Source organism: Phyllostomus discolor, chromosome 15 (assembly GCF_004126475.2).
Source record: "Phyllostomus discolor isolate MPI-MPIP mPhyDis1 chromosome 15, mPhyDis1.pri.v3, whole genome shotgun sequence".
In the NCBI taxonomy this organism is placed as follows: Eukaryota; Metazoa; Chordata; class Mammalia; order Chiroptera; family Phyllostomidae; genus Phyllostomus; species Phyllostomus discolor.
The window spans coordinates 20171710-20178542 of NC_040917.2; positions in this window are offsets into that span (position 1 = coordinate 20171710).

A 6833-nucleotide genomic window follows, 5' to 3' on the forward strand; every position below is an offset into this window, starting at 1 on the left:
ACATCGCAGACCAGCAGGGGCATTAAATCATACTATTCACACTTCGGTTCCATCTGTCACGCCCAGGCGAATTTCACAGTTTTGTTGGAAAGGGCAGAACTGGCTGCTGTGAAAAAAAACACAAAACCAAAAACCAACCAACCAACCAACGCCACAAAACTAAAGTCAGAAGGGCATTTTCCGAAATGGTGTCTGGAGCTATGCAAGGGTTGACTTTTTCTTTTCCTTTTTCATATATGATCACATATTTTACAAATGAAAAATCGTGCATGCCAATGTTTAAAAATATCCCACAGGTACTTTGTATTAATAGCTCTGAAATCCCTTACTTCCCCTGGAGTTTTGTCTTGCTCTGGTCTTCCTTTAGCGAACAAAGTGAGCTGAGCAGGCCCGCAGTGCCAGCTCTGTGGCTGATACAGTGGAACCTCGTTTCTCAAAGTTAATTTGTTCAGAAAACTGTTCAGAAAGCGGTTTGTTTGAAAACCGAATCTCCTTTGTTTGGCACCTGAGAGGCATGTGACCGATCATACAGGTGTCACCACGAAAGGGTTGTTGGGTAGAGAACTGAGACCCGGAATTTTGTGAGATGACGTTTTTTCCATGAATAACCTGGTCTAGAACCAAGACGTTAGAGAACTGAGGTTTGACTGTGTTTTTAAGTGTACATACTGGAAAAAAAATCTCTCCACAAAAATAAACACAAGGGTGGGCAAAAGTAGGTTTACAGTTGTTTGGGAAAATAATAATTAATAATTAATAAGTAATATTGTAAGAATAAACCGCGTTTCACCTACTCACAACTGTATACTTACTTTTGCCGACCACTGTGTGTGGTTGGTGGTAATTTCTGGTCTGGCTAGTAAGTAAAATGATGTTTCGATACCACACTTAGATATGACACATGGGGAATCTGGTGGCACGGGAGTTCCTTGTGGTGGTTTACTAAGAGTTGGTGCTGCGGACGGAAACAGCCTGGGGAAAATGACAGCCAATCGGTGACAGTGTCACGTGTGGCTTTGAGTCCGCTACACTGGGTTCAAGCCCCAGCTCTGCCCCTCACCAGCTGTGACCTTGCTACTACGGTCTGTGTACCTTCAATCAGTGGGGGCGAATGTCCTATCAAAGGATTGCTGTTAGAATTAAATTAGATAATATAGGGAAACAGCTTCCCGTGTCCAATATGGTGAAAATTCATTTTTTTCTGCCCCCCCTTTTTTTTTTCTTTCCCCAAGAGAGGCTGGATTAGACTCCAGGATGATCTCACAGAGATGGGTGAAAAGGTCATGAGGGCCGAGGCCAAACAGAGGTTAGTGTTTTGCAGCACATGCGCAGTACAAGCATCATCCCCTGCTTTTGAAAGCAGGGAAAAACGTGAAACCTCAGAGACACAGACAACAGCTTGTTGATTACCAGAGGGGAAGGGGGTGGGGGAGGTAGGAGAGGGTAAGGGGGGGCGGTAAACCATGATGGAGGGAGACGAGACTCGGGGTGGTGAACACACAGCACAGTACACAGATGATATGTTACAGAATTGTCCACCTGAAAGCTACATAACTGTACTCACCCGTGGCACCTCGGTGCATTCAGTAAAAGACAAGAACGTTTGTCTTACACGGCGCCACTTTTACAAAAGACCAACATTAGTGCCTGTTTTCACTAAGGGAAAGAAATCCTGGGGGGTGGGGTTTGCTTCTACGCTGCAAGGCGTAGGGTGGGGCTAGCCTGGGGCGCCTGCTTTACAGTGGCCGCTACAGAAAGGGCGGGCGCAGCCTCCTGGGCGGGCGGCCCCTTCCCGGGACCACACTCCCACCAGGCAGCCGCCGCCCCATCTGTGTCTGTGAGCTCCGGTGCATCCTCCTGCTCGATGCCATGTCCCCATTAGAACGCAAGGTGTGTACCAGGTAGGTATCCAAAAGCCCAAGGGAGCCCGTGTGAGGCTTTTACGCTTAACATTAAATGAGACTTAATGAAGCATTTGGATTGTGGTGAACAGAGTAGACGTTGTGTGTGCTCTGAATTTTTCGTCAGGGACCACTCAAAAATGTTTGCGTGTAAATTGATCAAGGCTTCTTCACTTCGTGGCATTTCCGAAAGTTTCCTGGGAACCCTGCTTTTTTGGGGGGTAGCAGTGGGACCCTGGAAAAGCTCCGGGTGCCTTCTTTTGGGCAGACAGCTGTCGAGTAGGATCAAGCCAGCACGCGTGTGACGGTGAGCAGTGCAGGTTTGGCTGGACACCGGTCCTGGACCTAACTGTGTGCTGGGCGCTAAGCTAATTCTTCGAATGCATTATTAACCTGAATATCCGTAACAGCTTTCTGGGACAAGTGCTTCTAATATGTCCATTTCGTAGGTGAGGGAACGAGGCTCTGAGAAGTTGAAGGACTTGTGGTCCGAGGGCAACGCGGTTGGTACACATTTCAGCTAAGTCTTCGTATTTGTGAAAGGTTTCTTGTTTTTGTTTTGAATAAAGCGATGCTCTTTCATTGTGCCAACTGATCTCTTACTTGGGAATTTGTGGAACTTCCTTATTAGTTCTAACCATCTGTTAACAGTCCTGGATTTTCTGTGTAAATGACCTATCTACATACACTCTCCATTCAGACTATGAACCGATCCATTTATTTGATTCTTTCTAGTCATATCTTATGATAGGCAATTAAAAGCAATGCTTTTAGCATTCTGACTGTAAATTATCTTTTCAGGTCCATCAAGGTGTTAGATTTATTTTCTTTCTTCCAAGGTACGGATGGGCAAAACTTTTATCAGTGGGTTGCTTGTGTAGAACACACAGGGCCATTTCTCTGCTTTTTATCAAAGATTCCCACTGTGTTTGCCCCCAAGCCACGCCCACATGTTTAGGTTTTCATCAAGCCAGCAGCGGTGTCATCTCTAGACACTGTGTGTTCTAGCAATCAGTTTTTTGCTGCGTAACCAAACAACGCCCCCCCCACACCCCGGAATAAAACAGGTTCTGATTTCTTGGAGCCGACTGGGGTGACGAGACAGGGCTTGACTGAGTGGCTGTGTCTCTACCCGTGGGTCTGGCTGGTGCAGGTGCTCTCCTTTAACTCACTGGGGGGACATGGTTTCCTCGTGGATGCCCTTAATAGAGTAAGGATATTGCCTTCCTTTCTCCTGATTTCTTAAGAGTTTTTATAGCGCTTGGACTTGGAATTTTATTAAATACTTTTTCTTGCATCTACTGACATTCTTTGATCTTCCTCCTTTATTCTGCTCGTAGGGCAACTTATATTGAGTGCTAGCTTAATATAAAACTAATTTTGCCTTCCTGAAATAAACCTGGCCTGATCGTGGTGTATTAATCTCTTTGTATATTGTTGAATTTGGATTGCTTACATTGTAAGAATTTTCCCATCTCTGTTTATTTATGAACAAGAAAAGTCTATAATTTTTTATAATCTAATTGCTAGGTTATGATATAAAGGTTATCATGAAATAAGTTGGAAGAATGGAACCTTTTTATCTTTTGTTCTCTGAGAAAATTTGTATAAGATTGATTTTTTTTGTAAAGGCGCACTGAAATATTCCAGGGAAATGGTGTGGGCCTTGTGTTTTCCCTCGGTAAAATTACCTATTTAGGATTATATTTTATAATAATTGTAGCACCATTTCGACTTTTAAATCTCCTTTTGACTTGTCTGTATTTTTGTAGGAATTCATGCCTTTCATCTGTATTTTCAAATACAATGGTCTAACACGGTTCACAGTTTTCTCCTATTAATTTTTCAGTGACTTCAAAATCTATAGTAAAGCGGTTGTATTCGTTTCCTGTGGCTGTTGCAACAAATTATAGCCAACTTGCTGGCTGAAAACGGCAGACATGCACCCTCAGGCTGGTGTTTCAGGCTAGTGAGCCTGAAACACGTCTCACTAGCTCCAGACCAAGGTATCAGCAGGCCCGTGTTCCCTCCAGGGCCTCTGGGCAGGGGTTCCAGCTTTTGGTGTCTCTGGGCCACATTGGATGAAGAAGAGTTGCCTTGGGCCGCACATTAAGTATACAAACACTTAACAAACACTGATGAGCAAATAAAAAAGTTTTATGTAAATGTATGGTTTTGTGTTGGGCCGCATCCATGGCCATCCTGGGCTGCATGCGGCTGACAGGCAGTGGGTGGGACGCCCTTGCTGGATCGACCATTCCTTGCCTCTTTCACTTTCGGGGTGGCCAGCACTCCTCGCCCCGTGGCCGCATCACTCCCACCTTCCAGGCCAGTCGCTCTAAGTCTTTCTGCTGCGTGTAACATTGGTCCATCTTCTTCACTGTGTGTGTGTGTCTCTCTCTCTCTTCTCTTATAAAAATACTCGCGATGGTCCTTAGGATCCACTAGTATCACCTCCTTATCTCAGGACCCTTAAGCACATCTGCAAGCCCCTTTTTCCAAATAAAGTAACACAGTTTCCAGAGATTAGGACCTTACTTCTGTGGAAGCCATCCTTTGCTGGCCTGCTACAGTGGTGATGACTTCTTTCATTTCTAACTTCAATTGTTTGCACACCCACCTTTTATTTCTTAACCAGGCCTTCTAAGGGTTATGGATTTTTAAAAGCTTTTTCAGGGAACAAACTTGATTTTTTACCTCCTCCTCTATGATATGGTTGCTGATATGCTAATTTCTATCTGTCTTCTTTCCTTTATTATTCGCTTTTTAGACTAATTTGCTTTTTATAATCTTCTTAAAATACTCATTACTTTTCTTCTTTCCCTCTTTTCTAATGTATGTTCTGAAATTTTCTCTTCAACAGCTTTTGCTCCTCCACATTTTTTAAGTTAGTGTTTTGTGAACATTTAAATTCAAAATAATTTCTAATACCCCAACCTGTTTCTTCTTTGATCATAGTTTACGTAGAAGGAGTTTTTAAAAATGTATTTTGGTTATTTACATCATAATTGCACTCTGGTCAGACAACATAGTCTGGATAAATTCACTCCTTTGGAATTTGTGGAGACTTCCTTTGAGGCTCATTACAGGGCCACGTTTGTAAATATTCACATTTTCTTCAGTGGCTAGGTTCCCTGTTAGATACATTTTCCTTCAGTCAACTTTGTCCATCAAATCTTCTACAATTTTTATAATATCTTAAAGTCCTATTGAAATTTGTTTGCTTGTTCTACAAGTTCCTGAGAGAGGCACATTTAACTGTCCCAATATGACTGTGGATGCGTGTTGCCCATTATAAATTTGTCAATATTTGCTTTATATTCTTTGTGACTACATAAATTCAGCCTTTGTGAATGGTTTTGGCCAATGGCACCTTCGTCATTATGAATTGTTCTTCTTTAGCTGTAGGATCTATTTTTACTTAAAGTCTATTGTTTCTCTTAACATAGCTCCAGTAGCATTATTGTGATTTTGTGTGTGTGTGTGTGTGTGTGTGTGTGTGTTTAATCCTTGTCTTTTGTCTCCTCTCTCTTTTCCTGCCCCACAATAACAAAGTGGGGGAAGCCGTGGTGAAGGTGGGGTGTGGGAGGTGGGGTGCGGGGGGGATAAACAAGGCCCAGGGAGAAGACCCTCCCTCACTTCCCCAGCCTTTCACTTCCTGTGTGTTGTCTCTTCATCTTCACACTGTCTGTGCAGTACCCAAAATATTTCTCACAGTTTAGCTTTTTTTTAACACTTCATCTCAATTTTGAGACATCCCTGGTATTGAGTGTAGGGGGAAGTTTAGGCGGCTCATGCTAATTAATGCTTTTAAAGTTAAAAAAACTGTCAGGGATTTCTAAGATTTACTTATTATTATTATTATTAAAGTCCATTTAGTCTCACTGACTGTGACTTAGGCTAAAGTCAAAGTAGCTGAAGGAAGGAAAGTGGAATTTCTGACTCCAAGGATAGTGTTGGCTGTGTGCTGCTATTTTTAAGTTAATCGATGGGTCTCCCCATTAGTACCCGCCTTATTCTGTGGTTTTGCACATTGTATGTGTCGGAGTTGTCGATTTGCTTGGAATGGTATTCCTCTCTCTTTTTCGTTAACCGATTTGGTCCTTTCTCATAAAGGCCATCGAATAAAATAAATTCTTTGTGAAAGCCTGCAGAGTTTCACACATGTGAATTTGTTTTTAGAAGGGATGTGAATGTGACTTTTAGAAGAACCGGAAGAGTTTCTGAGTGAAATTTCCAACAGATACTTCAGCATCCTGCTGTGGGTGTTCCCAGGATAGCAAACAGTAGAGCCGTGACATGAGGCAATCCTGTAGCCCAGTTCATCCTCAACAGTGATATCATTTTTAAAAACTTTACTTATTGATTTTGGAGAGAGATGGGGAGGGAGGGAAGGAGAGAGGTTGATTTGTCATTCCATTCACTCATGCATTCATTGACAGGGAATCAAACCCACAACCTTGGTGTAGTGGGACGATGCTCTAACCAACGAAGCTACCCAGACAGGGCATGATACCTTTCTCTGTGCTATTCTTCTGTAATATAAACCAAGACTTCACATATTAGAGCTGGAAGTCAGTGCGTAGATGCTCTGCCCCAGTCCATTTATGTTACAGATGAAAAGCCGACCAAGGGAGTTTTAGTCTTGTCCAATGATCTACTGTAAGTTACTTGCTTTTCTTCATTCTGTCTGTCTCCCTATTTGGAGCCATGCCTGATCAGTCCAGGCTTTAAGGGACGCTGCTATTTACATGCTAACTGCCTTCCTTTCCCTCTCTCCTCCTTTCCCATTTATCTGGGGTTTCAGGTTCATCATCATAAAATCTGCTGGATAATATAACTCTCCATCACATCAGACACAAAATTTCCTTTTTTGACACTAAGTACTATATCTCTAACCCACCCTTTTGAGCCAGCCTTATCTCCAAGTGC